This window comes from Salvelinus fontinalis, chromosome 12 (assembly GCF_029448725.1).
Source record: "Salvelinus fontinalis isolate EN_2023a chromosome 12, ASM2944872v1, whole genome shotgun sequence".
NCBI lineage: Eukaryota > Metazoa > Chordata > Actinopteri > Salmoniformes > Salmonidae > Salvelinus > Salvelinus fontinalis.
This window is the reverse complement of record NC_074676.1, coordinates 6,684,376-6,704,041: the sequence shown is the minus strand read 5'-3', so window position 1 is coordinate 6,704,041 and position 19,666 is coordinate 6,684,376. Positions and strand designations below refer to the sequence as shown.

The window sequence follows — 19,666 nt, the reverse complement described above, 5'->3', positions numbered from 1 at the left end:
GAACTGGGTGAATGGAAATGAATGACAGTCATCCAATAAGCTGTAATAGAAATAAGGTCATGTTCATCATTTTTTAAAATCATCCTCTCTCGTCTTGAACGGCACCAACCGCCACTGGATTACATACTGAGCATTATCCAAAGTTCTTCAAATGAGTGGACCTGCAAATGTGTGACCTGCATGAGATGATGTTGTAAAATCCTAATTCAAGAAAAACAATAATAAACATATGGGAGATTAAGCAAGGACGATGCTATATGGTGGACTGGGTAAACTATAGAATCCTCACCAATCCCAAATATTGGCTGATAACACTGACCATGCTATGGGCCAGAAGAGAGAATCATCTCAATGTAAAAGCTCCAGGCTTCTCCCGAGGGGGACAGGAGTTCAATCTTCCCCTGAAGGAGAACCGTGCGCTTGGGTTACAAATCCAAACAGTTGTAATGGGCTGGGCGCTCTACTCAAAGCTGCGTCCGTTTCTGACATGCTGTGTGGCAACATCTCTGAAACATGAGTCTGCAATGTAGCTTCAGATTTAGTCCAAATCTGCCGACTACTACAAAATAAACAAACTTGAATTGAATCATTATTTTAGAATATCACATTTATTTATCTTGATTATTAACACCTGAGTAAAAGCGCCACTTCGTCATCTGAAGTAAACAACAAGCATGAAGAAAATACATGTTTTCTTAGATACAATATGCAGCATCTAAGATAAAACGCCTTGTCATTCTCAATTTTATTTTACCAAAAGGGTACTATATCACAGCAAAGACCAGTCATGATAGTTTGTCAGGAAAATAAAGAAATAAATACACACACACACACACACACACATCCTAACAATTAGAATAGAGTAGTTCTGTTTCTTAATTCTGACCATCTGCATATTAACCGTGTCATTTGCTGAACGTTTCGGGACTTTGCTCCATGTGTTCCGGTGTTGGTTGTGGTCGCATTAAGGCAGTGATATCCGAGCATAATGACCAGAATGAAAACGCCTGCAGATATTTGGGCTCACTTTTCTCCCATTGCTTTTAATTAATTTTCAGAAGACCCACGGAGCCCAAGCTGAGAGCGGAAAGGAAGCTAAAAGGAATTTTTGCATAGTAGACAAATAACATCTAAACTTTTGGGGGGGAGGAAAGTTAAACAGTTCACGTCACAAGGAAATGTCAACACATACATATACTGTAAGTCACTGTCAAAAAGTTACTGCAAACAGAATTATCTTTGTCTTGGTTAATGTTTAAGACATACGGTGAATGCAGCTTAAACACGTTTCTTGTTATGATTAACAAATATGTTGTTACTAGTACATTTTGTCCCTTTTCTTGCCCCCTCCCCAGCCACCACTCATCTGGAAAGGGTTTTCCCGGAAACACATGAGCTCCTTTTTAGAAGGGGCAGAGGTCACTATTTGGGGAGAAGGTGCTTTATTTTCTGCAGAAAAAGGGAAAGAAAAATAGAATTCTAACAGAAGTACATAATATATTGGCATATCACATATCAATATTTCTCAGGATAAAGTATTTTTGCCTTGATGCTCCTTGACTGAAGAGAAATATATTGAAACATATCACATTCACTACGTGAACAAATGTATGTGGACACCTGCTCGTTGAACATCTCATTCCAAAATCATGGGCATCAATATGGAGGTGGTCCCCTCTTTGCTGCTATTACAGCCTCCACTTTTCTAGGAAGGCTTGCCACTAGAGCTTGGAACATTGCTGCAGAAACTTGCTTCCATTCAGCCACAAGATAATTTGTGAGGTCGGTACTGATGTTGAGTGATTAGGCCTGGCTCGCAGTCGGCGTTCCAATTTGTCACAAAGGTGTTTGATTGGGTTGAGATCAGGGCTCTGTGCAGGCCAGTCAAGTTCTTCCACACCGATCTTGACAAACCATTTCTATATGGACCTCGCTTTGTGCACAGGGGCATTGTCATGTTGAAACAGAAAAGGGCTTTTCCCAAACTGTTGCCACAAAGTTGGAATCACAGAATCGTATAGAATGTCATTGTATGCTGTAGCGTTAAGATGTTAAGATGAGATGTCCCACTGGAACTAAGGGGCATTTCCCGAACCATGAAGTTGGCACTATGACCATGAAGTTGGCACTATTACAGTTGGCACTATGCATTGGGGCATATAGCATTCTCCTGGCATCCACCAAAACCCAGATTCTTAATTCAGACTGCCAGATGGTGAAGAGTAATTCATCACTCCAGAGAACGTGTTTCCACTGCTACAGAGTCCAATGGCGGCGAGCTTTACACCCCTCCCGCCGACGCTTGGCGATCTTAACTTCTTATGGCTGCAGGGGCAGTATTGAGTTGCTTGGATGAGAAGGTGCCCAGAGGTGCCCAGAGTAAACTGCCTGCTCCTCAGTCTCAGTTGCTAATATATGCATATTATTATTAGTATTGGATAGAAAACACTCTGAAGTTTCTAAAACTGTTTGAATGATGTCTGTGAGTATAACAGAATTCATATGGCAGGCAAAAACCTGAGAAAAAAATCCAACCAGGAAGTGGGAAATCTGAGGTTTGTAGGTTTTCAACTCATCGCCTATCGAATACACAGTGGGATATGGGTCATTTTGCACTTCCTACGGCTTCCACTAGATGTCAACAGTCTTTAGAACCTTGTCTGATGCTTCTACTGTGAAGTGGGGCCGAAGGAGAGGGGATTAAGGTCTATCATGACCTGAACATGCGCTGACCATGCGCGTTCATGTGAGAGCGAGCTCTGTTCCATCGCACTTCTGAAGACAAAGGAATTCTCCGGTTGGAACATTATTGAAGATGTATGTTAAAAACATCCTAAAGATTGATTCAATACATCGTTTGACATGCTTCTACTGACTGGTACTGAACTTTTTGACATTTCTTCTGCTTTTTTGTGAACGTGCTTCGTGACTTTGTTTACCAAACGCGCTAACAAAAGTAGATATTTGGACATAAATGAAATACAAAATGAACATTTCTTGTGGAAGTGGGAGTCCTGGGAGTGCATTCCGACGAAGATCAGCAAAGGTAAGTGAAGATATATAATGCTATTTATGACTTTTGTTGACTCCACAATTTAGCGGGTAACTGTATGGCTTGATTTTGTGGCTGAACGCTGTTCTCAGATTACTGAATATTGTGCTTTTGCCATAAAGCTTTTTTGAAATCTGACACAGCGGTTGCATTAAGAACAAGTTTATCTTTAATTCTATGAAAAACATGTATCTTTCATCAAAGTTTGAGTATTTCTGTAATTTGATGTGGCTCTCTGCAATTTCTCCGGATATTTTGGAGGCATTTCTGAACATGGCGCCAATGTAAACTGAGGTTTTTGGATATAAATATGAACTTTATCGAACAAAACATATATGTATTGTGTAACATGACGTCCTATGAGTGTCATCTGATGAAGATCATCAAAGGTTAGTGATTCATTTTATCTCTATTTCTGCTTTTTGGGATTTCTGTCTTTGGCTGGAAAAATGGCTGTGTTTTTCTGTGATTTGGTGGTGACCTAACATAATCGTTTGTGGTGCTTTCGCTGTAAAGCCTTTTTGAAATCGGACACTGTGGTGGGATTAACAAGAAGTGCATCTTTAAAATGGTGTGAAATACTTGTATGCTTGAGGAATTTTAATTATGAGATTTCTGTTGTTTGAATTTGGCGCCCTGCACTTTCACTGGCTGGTGTCATATCGATCCCGTTAACGGGATTGCAGCCCTAAGAAGTGTGTGTGTGTGGCTGCTCGGCCATGGAAACCCATCTCATGAAGCTCCCGACGAACAGTTTTTATGCTAATATTGCATCCAGATGCAGTTTGGAACTCGGTAGTGAGTGTCGCAACCGAGGAAAGATGATTTTTACGAGCTACATGCTTCAGCAATCAGTGGTCCCGTTCTGTGAGCTTGTGTGGCCTACCACTTCATGGCTGAGCCAATGTTGCTCCTAGACGTTTCCACTTCACAATAACAGCACTTACCGTTGACCGGGGCAGCTCTAGGTGGGCTGAAATTTGACAAACTGACTTGTTGGAAAGGTTGCATCCTATGACGGTGCCACAATGTTAGTCACTGAGCTCGTCAGTAAGGCCATTCTACTGCCAATGTTTGGAGATTGCAAGGCTGTGTGATCAATTTTATACACCTGTCAGCAACGGGTGTGGCTGAAATAGCCGAATCTACTAATTTGAAAGGGTGTCCACATACTTTTGTGTATATATACATTTTTACATTACTATAAGACATGAAAGTCAGTCAATCCGGAAAATGTCAAGAACTTTGGAAGTTTCTTCAAGTGCAGTTGCAAAAACCATAAAGCGTTATAATGAAACTGGCTCTCATGAGGACCGCCACAGGAAAGGAAGACCCAGAGTTACCTCTGCTGCAGAGGATAAGTTCATTAGAGTAACCAGCCTCAGGAAATTGCAGCCTAAATAAATGCTTCACGGAGTTAAAGTAACAGACACATCTCAACATCAACTGTTCAGAGGAGACTGGGTGAATCAGGCCTTCATGGTCGAATTGCTGCAAAGAAACCACTACTAAAGGAGATCAATAATAAGAAGAGACTTGCTTAGGCCACGAAACATGAGCAATTGACATTAGACTGTTGGAATGTGTCCTTGTCTGATGAGTCCAAATTAGAGATTTTTGGTTCCAACCGCCGTGTCTTTGTGAGACGCAGAGTAGGTGATCGGATGATCTCCGCATGTGTGGTTCCTACAATGAAGCATGGAGGAGGAGGTGTGATTGTGTGGGGGTGCTTTGCTGGTGACAGGGTCTGTGATTTATTTAGAATTCAAGGCACACCTAACCAGCATGGCACCACAGCATTCTGTATTCTGCAGCGTTCTGGTTTGTATAATATGCCATATGCCCAATATGCCATCCCATCTGGTTTGCGCTTAGTGGGACTATCATTTGTTTTTCAACAGGACAGTGACCTAGCACACCTCCAGGCTGTGTAAGGGCTATTTGACCAAGGATGAGAGTGATGGAGTGCTGCCTCAGATGACCTGGCCTCCACAATCACCCAACCTCAACCCAATTGAGATGGTTTGATATGAGTTGGACCGCAGAGTGAAGGAAAAGCAGTTAACAAGAGTTCAGCATATGTGGGAACTCCTTCAAGACTGTTGGAAAAGCATTCCAGGTGAAGCTGGTTGGGAGAATGCCAAGGGTGTGCAAAGCTGTCATCAAGGCAAGGGTGGCAACTTTGAAGAATCTCAAATATAAAATATATTTTGATTTGTTTAACATGTTTTTGGTTACTACATGATTACATATGCGTTATTTCATAGTGTATGTCTTCACTATTATTCTACCATGTAGAAAATAGTACAAATAAAGAAAAAACATTGAATGAGTAGTAGGTGTCCAAACTTTTGACTGGTACTGAATAAACAGTGCCTTCGGAAAGTACTCAGACCCCTTGACCTTTTCCCCATTTTGTTACTTTAGTCTTATTCTAAAATGGATTAAAAAAATTACAAATCCTCAGCAATCTACAGACAATAACCCATAATGACTTCAATGGTTTTTCGAAATGTTTTCAAATTTAGTTAAAATCTAAAAACAGATACCTTTTATACATAAGTATTCAGACCCTTTGCTATGCGACTCAAAATTGAACTCAGTTGCATAATGTTTCCATTGATCATCCTTGATGTTTCTACAACTTGATTGGAGTCCACCTGTGGTTAATTGATTGAACATGATTTGAAAAGCACACACCTGTCTATATAAGGCAGTGCATGTCAGAGCAAAAACCAAGCCATGAGGTCGAAGGAATTGGCGGTAGAGCTCCGAGAGCTCGATTGTGGGCACAGATCTAGGGAAGGATAACAAAAAATGTCTGCAGCATTGAAGGTCCCCAAGAACACAGTGGCCTCCATCTTTCTGAGCAATCGAGGGAGAAGAGCCTTTTTCAGGGAGGTGACCAAGAACCCGATGGTCACGATGACAGAGCTCTAGAGTTCCTCTGTGGAGATGGGAGAACCTTCCGAAGGACAACCATATTTGCAGCACTCCACCAATCAGACATTTATGGTAGAGTTTCCAGACGGAAGCCTCTGCTCAGTAAAAGGCACATGACAGCCCGCTTGGAGTTTGCCAAGTGGCACCTAAAGACTCCCAGACCATGAAAAACAAGATTCTCTGGTCTGATGAAACCAAGATTGAACTCTTTGGCCTGAATGCCAAGTGTCACTTCTGGAGTAAACCTGACACCATCCCTGCAGTGAAGCATGTTTGTGGCAGCATCATGCAGTGGGGATGTTTTTCAGCTGCAGGGACTGGGAGACTAGTCAAGATCGAGGAAAAGATGAACGGAGCGTAGTACAGAGATCCTTGATAAAAACCTGCTCCAGAGTGCTCAGGACTTCAGACTGGGGTGATGGTTCACCTTCCAACAGGACAATGACCCAAAGCACAGGCAAGACAACACAGGAGTGGCTTTGTGACTCGTCTCTGAATGTCCTTGTGTTGCTCAGCCAAAGCCCGGACTTGAACCCGATCAAAATTCTCTGGAGAGACCTGAAAATAGCTGTGAAACAACGCCCCCCATCCAATCTGACAGAGCTTGAGAGGATCTGCAGAGAAGAATGGGAGAAACTCCCCAAATACAGGTGTGCAAGCTTGTAGCGTCATACCCTCGAAGACTCAAGGCTGTAATCGCTGCCAAAGGTGCTTCAACTAAGTACTGAGTAAAGGGTCTGAATACTTATGTAAATGTGATATTTCATTTTTAAGTTTTAATACATTTGCCAAACTTTCTACAATCCTGTTTTTGCTTTGTCATTATGGAGTATCGTGTGTAGATTGATGAGGGGGAAAAAACAATTTAATCATTTTTAGAATAAGGCTGTGACCTACCAAAATGCGCATAAGGTCAAGTGGACTGAATACTTTCTGAATGCACTGTATATAATATACAGTATATCAACTACTTTGTGTATCCTACCACACATATTAAATGTATGGACAGCAGCTCATGTATATTACAATCCACTAAACTTCACTCTTTCTCAGTGTTCTCCTCTGGGTAACAGTCAGCTGTAGTCTATTGCATTTCACCTGGGGTTCAGCACTAAGCTCTCCAAACACAAGAACAAAGGGAGTGTGTCTGTGGGCATGACGTGTTTCACATGTACCACCCTCAGGGCCACAGCTCAACAGCCGAGCCCCTCATAGGGAGCTCAACAGGAGGTGACGACGGGTGGGGGTGGGGGGCTGGAGCACAGCACACATTACAGGTACTTACCAGCTCAAAATACCTACACGGCTACTGTCCCTTATAGAGTATCATGAAGAAGGGAATCTTTGTCTATTCAATTAATGACTGACCATTTTATGATTAATTGCAGAGAAAATATATCTCCCTCTCCAACGATTTTATCTTTACACATTTGTTGTCGACGTTTCGGTCAGAGACCCTTTTCAAGACTCTTTTAAGACTCCCTTTTTATAATTAAACCATGCTAAATATAAGAGTATCTGTGAGTACCATAGAGTGTGTATATATATATATATGAGTATCACAGTTTATTTCCATCTCAATGGTTTGATTTTCTTTAAAGAGATTCTCAGGTACTTTTGTATACTTTTTAGCGAGTAATTCTGAAACTAGTGCTCACGAGCAAAAAGTGGTCCCCGAAAATTGCATACTACGTCACATACAGTATGTGCAGATATGTGCACCACATCATTGCTCTTTCTCTCTCTCTCGCTCTGCTGTGTGTGCATGATGTGCCTCTTGCTAGAAGTTACTCAAATGGCAAGGACCTGAAGCTCATTGGTTGCTAGGGCCGGACCACGTAGGGGAAAATGGCGCAGCACATCTTCCAGAAAGACTGTCGCTTTCAAACAGGGGATTTTGTGCCTAATTTAGGTAAGGCAGTATTTCTTCTCATAGATTATGCATGTTTATACAACGGGTGGATCTAATCTTGGATGCTGATTGGTTAAAACCGCATTCCAGCTGATGTCTATTCCACAAGTTACCACCGGCTAAATCTATGATGTTAAAATGCCTATTTACTCTGTTCCATCTGACTGCGCAATCCACTCTCATCAGCCCAGCCAGGCAATTTATAAACTTGATCTCCACTATAAAAAGCATCTAGACATTATCTCATATTCTTTTAGACTAACATTTAGTTTTCAACAGAGGATTTGTATAAACTTTGCTGTCTGTCTCTCCGACATTTGCAACATTGTTTCAATATTCAAGTTCGATCTCCAGCTGTCCCATAGTAATGAACGTGTCGGGATGAGACAGACATACAGGCAGGCAGCGTTTCTAACCCAGTAGAATCAGCTGGCATCAATTTTATGGAAATGTCAATTGAAAAAAGGTCAAACGAAACGAAGCGCAGCTAGTTTGCGGTCTTTCCCGCTTCAGTTTGAAGTGATTGTGTTACTGTAGCTGTGTTGTTGGCTAGCTACTCTGAACAACAGTGTCCTGACGAGTGAGCACATTTTCTATGCCAGGTGAAATTGCGCCTCATTAGCTCATCGTTATGGATGTATCCAAATAAATGTCACTAGAAAACAGCTTAAACAAATGCAAATGCAGCCACTTTTCTGTTTTCTGGCTAGCTAGAAAGCGAGGGATAAGAACGTTGCCAGCCAGTATGACAATGGAACATTTAGAACGAATGACTGGGTTCCGTCCATAGATACAGAACAAAATGACTGAACGACTGGGTCGTGTCTCTAGCTACCGAACCGATAGAACGAACGACCAGCCGGCTTGGGTAGCAACCCTAGATTTGTATTGGGACTATATCTTGTGAAAGGATGAAATAGTATGAATAAATTCATCAAAATAAAGTTTATGAAAATATGTCAATCATTATTTGAATATGTTGGTAACCCGTTGTATAAAAGTGATAATGCCCTCGAAGCCGGTATTTGGAAGATACATTGACAATGTTTTCTGGCGCTTGACTTCGTCTCGATGTAATGGCGTTCCTCTCTCTCTTCATAAGAAGAGGAGGAGTAGTGATCGAGCCAAGGCGCAGCGGGTTGTGAATACATGATGAATTTTTTTTTTTTCAGGAGACGCACTGGTAGCCTAGTGCGTAGTATAGGCACTGTAGGTACTAGGCTGGGGCGGGGAGGTGGCGCCGGAAATACCGGACCGTGGAGGCGTACTGGCACTCTTGAGCATTGAGCCTGCCCAACCCTACCTGGTTGAATGCTCCCGGTCACCCAACCAGTGTGGGGAGGTGGAATAACCCGCACCGGCCTATGTAGGCGAACCGGGGAAACCATGCGTAAGGCAGGTGCCATGTATGCCGGCCCGAGGAGACGCACTGGAGACCAGACGCGTTGAGCCGGCCTCATGACACCTGGCTCAATACCCCATCTAGCCCTGCCAGTGCGGGGAGGTGGAATAACCCGCACTGGGCTATGCACTCGTACAGGAGACACCGTGCGCTCTACTGCGTAACACGGCGCCTGCCCGTACTCCCGCTCTCCACGGTAAGCCTGGGAAGTGGGCGCAGGTCTCCTACCTGCCCTTGGCCCACTACCTCTTAGCCCCCCCCCCAAGAAATTTCTGGGTGTTACTTACGGGCTTTTTGGGCTTCCGTGCCAGACGCGTTCCCTCATAGCTCCGGTTCCTCTCTCCGGTAGCCTCTGCTCTCCTCAGTGCCTCCAGCTGTTCCCATGGGAGGCGATCCCTACCAGCCAGGATCTCCTCCCATGTGTAGCAACCCTTTCCGTCCAATATATCGTCCCATGTCCATTGCTCCTTCTTTTCCTGTCCCTTACTCCATTTACTCCGCTGCTTGGCTCTGGAATGGTGGGTGATTCTGTAACGGCGTTCCTCTCTCTCTTCATAAGAAGAGGAGGAGTAGTGATCGAGCCAAGGCGCAGCGGGTTGTGAATACATGATGAATTTTATTTATAAGACAAAACGAAACAAACTATACTTGAATAAACTAACAAAATAACAAAACGAAAATAGACAGACTTAGTACGACGAACTGACATAACACACGCAGAACGAACGAACAAGTACTTACTACAAAAAACGCACGAACAAACCGAAACAATCCCGTATGGTGTAACATCATACACAAACACGGAAGACAATCACCCACAAACAAACAGTGAGAACACCCTACCTAAATATGACTCTTAATTAGAGGAGAACGCAAAACACCTGCCTCTAATTAAGAGCCATACCAGGCAACCAAAACCAACATAGAAACAGATAACATAGACTGCCCACCCAAAACACATGCCCTGACCTAAACACATACAAAAACAACATAAAACAGGTCAGGACCGTTACAGAACCCCCCCCTCAAGGTGCGAACGCAGGGCGCACCAGCACAAAGTCCAGGGGAGGGTCTGGGTGGGCAGTTGACCACGGTGGTGGCTCCGGCTCTGGACGCTGTCCCCACACCACCATAGTCACTCCCCGTTTCTGTCTTCCCCTCCCAATGACCACCCTAAAACTCACATCCCCTAAATAAACGGCCAGCACCAGGAGAAGGGGCAGCACCGGGACAAGGGGCAGCACCGGGACAAGGGGCAGCACCGGGACAAGGGGCAGCACCGGGACAAGGGGCAGCACCGGGACAAGGGGCAGCACCGGGACAAGGGGCAGCACCGGGACAAGGGGCAGCACCGGGACAAGGGGCAGCACCGGGACAAGGGGCAGGTCCCGGCTGATATACTCTGGCAGATCCTGGCTGAGGGACTCTGGCAGGTCTATGCAGGCTGACGGCTCTCGACGCTCATGGCAGGCTGACGGCTCTCGACGCTCATGGCAGGCTGACGGCTCTCGACGCTCATGGCAGGCTGACGGCTCTCGACGCTCATGGCAGGCTGACGGCTCTCGACGCTCATGGCAGGCTGACGGCTCTCGACGCTCATGGCAGGCTGACGGCTCTCGACGCTCATGGCTCTCTGACGGCTCTCGACGCTCATGGCGGGCTGACGGCTCTCGACGCTCATGGCGGGCTGACGGCTCTCGACGCTCATGGCTCTCTGACGGCTCTGGCTGCTCATGGCTCGCTGGCGGCTCTGGCAGATTCTGTCTGGTTGGCGGCTCTGGCAGATCCTGTCTAGTTGGCGGCTCTGGCAGATCCTGTCTGGTTGGCGGCTCTGGCAGATCCTGTCTGGCGGGCGGCTCTAGCGGCTCCTGTCTGGCGGGCGGCTCTAGCGGCTCCTGTCTGGCGGACGGCTCTGTAGGCTCATGGCAGACGGGCGGCTTTGCAGGCTCATGGCAGACGGGCGGCTTTGCAGGCTCATGGCAGACGGATGGCTCAGACGGCGCTGGGGAGACGGATGGCTCAGATGGCGCTGGGGAGACGGATGGCTCTGGCCGGATACGGCGCACTGTAGACCTGGCGCGTGGTGCCGGAACTGGAGGCACCGGGCTAAGGATAAGCACCTTCCTACTAGTGCGGGGAGCAGGGACAGGGCACACTGTATTCTCAAAGCCCACTCTATACCTGATGCGAGGTACCGGCACTGGTGACACCGGGCTGAGGACAAGCACATCAGGATTAGTAGGGGGAGAAGATACAGTGTGTTCAGGGCTCTGGAGACGCACAGGAGGCTTAGTGCGTGGTGCCGGAATTGGAGGCACCGAACTGGATACACGCACTACAGAGAGAGTGCGTGGAGGAGGAACTGGGCTCAGGAGACGCACTGGTAGCCTAGTGCGTAGTATAGGCACTGTAGGTACTAGGCTGGGGCGGGGAGGTGGCGCCGGAAATACCGGACCGTGGAGGCGTACTGGCACTCTTGAGCATTGAGCCTGCCCAACCCTACCTGGTTGAATGCTCCCGGTCACCCAACCAGTGTGGGGAGGTGGAATAACCCGCACCGGCCTATGTAGGCGAACCGGGGAAACCATGCGTAAGGCAGGTGCCATGTATGCCGGCCCGAGGAGACGCACTGGAGACCAGACGCATTGAGCCGGCCTCATGACACCTGGCTCAATACCCCATCTAGCCCTGCCAGTGCGGGGAGGTGGAATAACCCGCACTGGGCTATGCACTCGTACAGGAGACACCGTGCGCTCTACTGCGTAACACGGCGCCTGCCCGTACTCCCGCTCTCCACGGTAAGCCTGGGAAGTGGGCGCAGGTCTCCTACCTGCCCTTGGCCCACAACCTCTTAGCCCCCCCCCAAGAAATTTCTGGGTGTTACTTACGGGCTTTTTGGGCTTCCGTGCCAGACGCGTTCCCTCATAGCTCCGGTTCCTCTCTCCGGTAGCCTCTGCTCTCCTCAGTGCCTCCAGCTGTTCCCATGGGAGGCGATCCCTACCAGCCAGGATCTCCTCCCATGTGTAGCAACCCTTTCCGTCCAATATATCGTCCCATGTCCATTGCTCCTTCTTTTCCTGTCCCTTACTCCATTTACTCCGCTGCTTGGCTCTGGAATGGTGGGTGATTCTGTAACGGCGTTCCTCTCTCTCTTCATAAGAAGAGGAGGAGTAGTGATCGAGCCAAGGCGCAGCGGGTTGTGAATACATGATGAATTTTATTTATAAGACAAAACGAAACAAACTATACTTGAATAAACTAACAAAATAACAAAACGAAAATAGACAGACTTAGTACGACGAACTGACATAACACACGCAGAACGAACGAACAAGTACTTACTACAAAAACCGCACGAACAAACCGAAACAATCCCGTATGGTGTAACATCATACACAAACACGGAAGACAATCACCCACAAACAAACAGTGAGAACACCCTACCTAAATATGACTCTTAATTAGAGGAGAACGCAAAACACCTGCCTCTAATTAAGAGCCATACCAGGCAACCAAAACCAACATAGAAACAGATAACATAGACTGCCCACCCAAAACTAACGCCCTGACCTAAACACATACAAAAACAACATAAAACAGGTCAGGACCGTTACACTCGAGCCTAACACCCGTGCCAATATATCCTCCAAACAAAATATTCTCTGGCATTATCACTTAAATGAACTACACATTGACACATCCAGCCCAAAGCGGGAGGTTTAAAAAATACTTAGCAGGTGCCAACGTTCCGGAGCATGTCTTTAATGTACCATTGTAACACAATCAACCACAGGGGTCATTTTTTGTTTGTTTGGAGAACCTATTGAGAACTTGTGTGTAGAAATGTCTGTTAATAAAATAGATTTGTATTTGTTTGTTCCGAATCAAAAACAGAGGCCAAAACAAATCTTGTCTTTATTGACACACATGTTGGTCATTTAGTTGCTATTTTCAACGGTCATGCTAGTAAAAAGTAAGGAAATAAATAAATGGCCAGACATTCCATCGACCGCTGTGACCAAACAAATAGTTTTCAGTCGTTTTACTCCCATTCGCTTTGAATGGGAACAACATTTAGGCAGTAGATACGCAACTTAAGTGGTTTCCTCTTCACAAGTAGTGAAAATATTTTGTGGGGCTGAAATTTCACTTTATGGCACCACCCCAGCGAGCGGTGGGTATCGCGTTGCAATAGGTTATAAAGTATTGACATAACCTTTACTGTCATGGCAAAGTAAGTGAACCCCTGACTTTAAAAACTTGACTTTGATGTAGTCTACACTCCTTTCAGAGGAAAGGGAAATATTTCAATATTGTTGATGCTTCAAACTGGCAGACTAACCCTGATTTTATACGTATTTTCAACAGAGAGCTTTCAGTCTATGGGATTACTGCTTTCCTTAGTAGGTGAGTTGCCAAGAGCTGATACAATTTGTTCATGAAATAACGTTTTGATTATGTGCTAATTAAATGCCGTTTTTGAAATATCTAATTGGCTTCTGAAAGATTTGCCCGGCTTGCACGTACATAATTCAATTTACTCTAGACAATTCGATGTGTTGTTTGATTAGAGAGAGTCTTTCCCTTACTTCCCCACCCCTTCCTAGTCCTACAGCGATGTGTCTATAGTATGCAGCAAGTCGCTGCCATCGTGGATATAATCTCTAAATCATCATCGGAATCTAATTGAATTTCATTAGGAAGGAACATTTGCCTTCTTTTTAGATTCCTGCAGCTTGTTTAATCTGGTCATCTGCTTGTGGCCTCCCTGTCAGTAGCATCTTTGTCACTCAAACTCATGAGCTAAAGCCTGTTTGACAGAAGGGCCAGTCATTCTTCTCTGAAATGTTTTTTTTTCTACCCGTTTCCTGTCGAGGAGCATTGCTCAGCGCTCTGTCCCCTTCCCGACCCCACTCCGAGCTTCCAGATCGACCCGGGGCATTAAGATGGACCCGTTATCCCCACTCTGCTCGCACACACACACACCGCAAAGCAACAGATGCATACATACAACGCATGCAGACGCACATACAACCAACACTCACACAACAACGCATGCACAATGCACAAACACTCAAAGCCATAAAACATACACACACAGAAAACACACACACATTCCTCTTATATTAATAACAAAACCAGTTGATATTGCCAATCATTTTGCAGATTTTTTTTACAAAGAAAATTAATTTACTGAGCAACAATGTAAACATACATTCTTCCAAACAAGCTATTGTCCAATGGATTGATGATGATATTATGAGCAACAAGATCTGCTCTTTTAGTCTGCAAACGGTGTCAGTGGAGGAGGTGTTAAACCTATTGAAGTCATTACCTGATGGTAAATCTACAGGTTATGGTCTTATGGACAATTTCTTTTGACACGGCGCCTGCCCGTACTCCCGCTCTCCACGGTAAGCCTGGGAAGTGGGCGCAGGTCTCCTACCTGCCCTTGGCCCACTACCTCTTAGCCCCCCCCCAAGAAATTTCTGGGTGTTACTTACGGGCTTTTTGGGCTTCCGTGCCAGACGCGTTCCCTCATAGCTCCGGTTCCTCTCTCCGGTAGCCTCTGCTCTCCTCAGTGCCTCCAGCTGTTCCCATGGGAGGCGATCCCTACCAGCCAGGATCTCCTCCCATGTGTAGCAACCCTTTCCGTCCAATATATCGTCCCATGTCCATTGCTCCTTCTTTTCCTGTCCCTTACTCCATTTACTCCGCTGCTTGGCTCTGGAATGGTGGGTGATTCTGTAACGGCGTTCCTCTCTCTCTTCATAAGAAGAGGAGGAGTAGTGATCGAGCCAAGGCGCAGCGGGTTGTGAATACATGATGAATTTTATTTATAAGACAAAACGAAACAAACTATACTTGAATAAACTAACAAAATAACAAAACGAAAATAGACAGACTTAGTACGACGAACTGACATAACACACGCAGAACGAACGAACAAGTACTTACTACAAAAAACGCACGAACAAACCGAAACAATCCCGTATGGTGTAACATCATACACAAACACGGAAGACAATCACCCACAAACAAACAGTGAGAACACCCTACCTAAATATGACTCTTAATTAGAGGAGAACGCAAAACACCTGCCTCTAATTAAGAGCCATACCAGGCAACCAAAACCAACATAGAAACAGATAACATAGACTGCCCACCCAAAACACATGCCCTGACCTAAACACATACAAAAACAACATAAAACAGGTCAGGACCGTTACAGAACCCCCCCCTCAAGGTGCGAACGCAGGGCGCACCAGCACAAAGTCCAGGGGAGGGTCTGGGTGGGCAGTTGACCACGGTGGTGGCTCCGGCTCTGGACGCTGTCCCCACACCACCATAGTCACTCCCCGTTTCTGTCTTCCCCTCCCAATGACCACCCTAAAACTCACATCCCCTAAATAAACGGCCAGCACCAGGAGAAGGGGCAGCACCGGGACAAGGGGCAGCACCGGGACAAGGGGCAGCACCGGGACAAGGGGCAGCACCGGGACAAGGGGCAGCACCGGGACAAGGGGCAGCACCGGGACAAGGGGCAGCACCGGGACAAGGGGCAGCACCGGGACAAGGGGCAGCACCGGGACAAGGGGCAGGTCCCGGCTGATATACTCTGGCAGATCCTGGCTGAGGGACTCTGGCAGGTCTATGCAGGCTGACGGCTCTCGACGCTCATGGCAGGCTGACGGCTCTCGACGCTCATGGCAGGCTGACGGCTCTCGACGCTCATGGCAGGCTGACGGCTCTCGACGCTCATGGCAGGCTGACGGCTCTCGACGCTCATGGCAGGCTGACGGCTCTCGACGCTCATGGCAGGCTGACGGCTCTCGACGCTCATGGCTCTCTGACGGCTCTCGACGCTCATGGCGGGCTGACGGCTCTCGACGCTCATGGCGGGCTGACGGCTCTCGACGCTCATGGCTCTCTGACGGCTCTGGCTGCTCATGGCTCGCTGGCGGCTCTGGCAGATTCTGTCTGGTTGGCGGCTCTGGCAGATCCTGTCTAGTTGGCGGCTCTGGCAGATCCTGTCTGGTTGGCGGCTCTGGCAGATCCTGTCTGGCGGGCGGCTCTAGCGGCTCCTGTCTGGCGGGCGGCTCTAGCGGCTCCTGTCTGGCGGACGGCTCTGTAGGCTCATGGCAGACGGGCGGCTTTGCAGGCTCATGGCAGACGGGCGGCTTTGCAGGCTCATGGCAGACGGATGGCTCAGACGGCGCTGGGGAGACGGATGGCTCAGATGGCGCTGGGGAGACGGATGGCTCTGGCCGGATACGGCGCACTGTAGACCTGGCGCGTGGTGCCGGAACTGGAGGCACCGGGCTAAGGATAAGCACCTTCCTACTAGTGCGGGGAGCAGGGACAGGGCACACTGTATTCTCAAAGCCCACTCTATACCTGATGCGAGGTACCGGCACTGGTGACACCGGGCTGAGGACAAGCACATCAGGATTAGTAGGGGGAGAAGATACAGTGTGTTCAGGGCTCTGGAGACGCACAGGAGGCTTAGTGCGTGGTGCCGGAATTGGAGGCACCGAACTGGATACACGCACTACAGAGAGAGTGCGTGGAGGAGGAACTGGGCTCAGGAGACGCACTGGTAGCCTAGTGCGTAGTATAGGCACTGTAGGTACTAGGCTGGGGCGGGGAGGTGGCGCCGGAAATACCGGACCGTGGAGGCGTACTGGCACTCTTGAGCATTGAGCCTGCCCAACCCTACCTGGTTGAATGCTCCCGGTCACCCAACCAGTGTGGGGAGGTGGAATAACCCGCACCGGCCTATGTAGGCGAACCGGGGAAACCATGCGTAAGGCAGGTGCCATGTATGCCGGCCCGAGGAGACGCACTGGAGACCAGACGCATTGAGCCGGCCTCATGACACCTGGCTCAATACCCCATCTAGCCCTGCCAGTGCGGGGAGGTGGAATAACCCGCACTGGGCTATGCACTCGTACAGGAGACACCGTGCGCTCTACTGCGTAACACGGCGCCTGCCCGTACTCCCGCTCTCCACGGTAAGCCTGGGAAGTGGGCGCAGGTCTCCTACCTGCCCTTGGCCCACTACCTCTTAGCCCCCCCCCAAGAAATTTCTGGGTGTTACTTACGGGCTTTTTGGGCTTCCGTGCCAGACGCGTTCCCTCATAGCTCCGGTTCCTCTCTCCGGTAGCCTCTGCTCTCCTCAGTGCCTCCAGCTGTTCCCATGGGAGGCGATCCCTACCAGCCAGGATCTCCTCCCATGTGTAGCAACCCTTTCCGTCCAATATATCGTCCCATGTCCATTGCTCCTTCTTTTCCTGTCCCTTACTCCATTTACTCCGCTGCTTGGCTCTGGAATGGTGGGTGATTCTGTAACGGCGTTCCTCTCTCTCTTCATAAGAAGAGGAGGAGTAGTGATCGAGCCAAGGCGCAGCGGGTTGTGAATACATGATGAATTTTATTTATAAGACAAAACGAAACAAACTATACTTGAATAAACTAACAAAATAACAAAACGAAAATAGACAGACTTAGTACGACGAACTGACATAACACACGCAGAACGAACGAACAAGTACTTACTACAAAAACCGCACGAACAAACCGAAACAATCCCGTATGGTGTAACATCATACACAAACACGGAAGACAATCACCCACAAACAAACAGTGAGAACACCCTACCTAAATATGACTCTTAATTAGAGGAGAACGCAAAACACCTGCCTCTAATTAAGAGCCATACCAGGCAACCAAAACCAACATAGAAACAGATAACATAGACTGCCCACCCAAAACTAACGCCCTGACCTAAACACATACAAAAACAACATAAAACAGGTCAGGACCGTTACACTCGAGCCTAACACCCGTGCCAATATATCCTCCAAACAAAATATTCTCTGGCATTATCACTTAAATGAACTACACATTGACACATCCAGCCCAAAGCGGGAGGTTTAAAAAATACTTAGCAGGTGCCAACGTTCCGGAGCATGTCTTTAATGTACCATTGTAACACAATCAACCACAGGGGTCATTTTTTGTTTGTTTGGAGAACCTATTGAGAACTTGTGTGTAGAAATGTCTGTTAATAAAATAGATTTGTATTTGTTTGTTCCGAATCAAAAACAGAGGCCAAAACAAATCTTGTCTTTATTGACACACATGTTGGTCATTTAGTTGCTATTTTCAACGGTCATGCTAGTAAAAAGTAAGGAAATAAATAAATGGCCAGACATTCCATCGACCGCTGTGACCAAACAAATAGTTTTCAGTCGTTTTACTCCCATTCGCTTTGAATGGGAACAACATTTAGGCAGTAGATACGCAACTTAAGTGGTTTCCTCTTCACAAGTAGTGAAAATATTTTGTGGGGCTGAAATTTCACTTTATGGCACCACCCCAGCGAGCGGTGGGTATCGCGTTGCAATAGGTTATAAAGTATTGACATAACCTTTACTGTCATGGCAAAGTAAGTGAACCCCTGACTTTAAAAACTTGACTTTGATGTAGTCTACACTCCTTTCAGAGGAAAGGGAAATATTTCAATATTGTTGATGCTTCAAACTGGCAGACTAACCCTGATTTTATACGTATTTTCAACAGAGAGCTTTCAGTCTATGGGATTACTGCTTTCCTTAGTAGGTGAGTTGCCAAGAGCTGATACAATTTGTTCATGAAATAACGTTTTGATTATGTGCTAATTAAATGCCGTTTTTGAAATATCTAATTGGCTTCTGAAAGATTTGCCCGGCTTGCACGTACATAATTCAATTTACTCTAGACAATTCGATGTGTTGTTTGATTAGAGAGAGTCTTTCCCTTACTTCCCCACCCCTTCCTAGTCCTACAGCGATGTGTCTATAGTATGCAGCAAGTCGCTGCCATCGTGGATATAATCTCTAAATCATCATCGGAATCTAATTGAATTTCATTAGGAAGGAACATTTGCCTTCTTTTTAGATTCCTGCAGCTTGTTTAATCTGGTCATCTGCTTGTGGCCTCCCTGTCAGTAGCATCTTTGTCACTCAAACTCATGAGCTAAAGCCTGTTTGACAGAAGGGCCAGTCATTCTTCTCTGAAATGTTTTTTTTTCTACCCGTTTCCTGTCGAGGAGCATTGCTCAGCGCTCTGTCCCCTTCCCGACCCCACTCCGAGCTTCCAGATCGACCCGGGGCATTAAGATGGACCCGTTATCCCCACTCTGCTCGCACACACACACACCGCAAAGCAACAGATGCATACATACAACGCATGCAGACGCACATACAACCAACACTCACACAACAACGCATGCACAATGCACAAACACTCAAAGCCATAAAACATACACACACAGAAAACACACACACATTCCTCTTATATTATCATAACCTAC

At 46.8% G+C, this 19,666-nt stretch overlaps 1 pseudogene; it reads right to left on the bottom strand.

Moving 5' to 3' along the window:
• Window positions 1-1,318: 1,318 nt before the first annotated feature.
• LOC129867681 (uncharacterized) overlaps window positions 1,319-19,666 on the bottom strand; it is a 66,757-nt pseudogene continuing 48,409 nt past the window's right edge.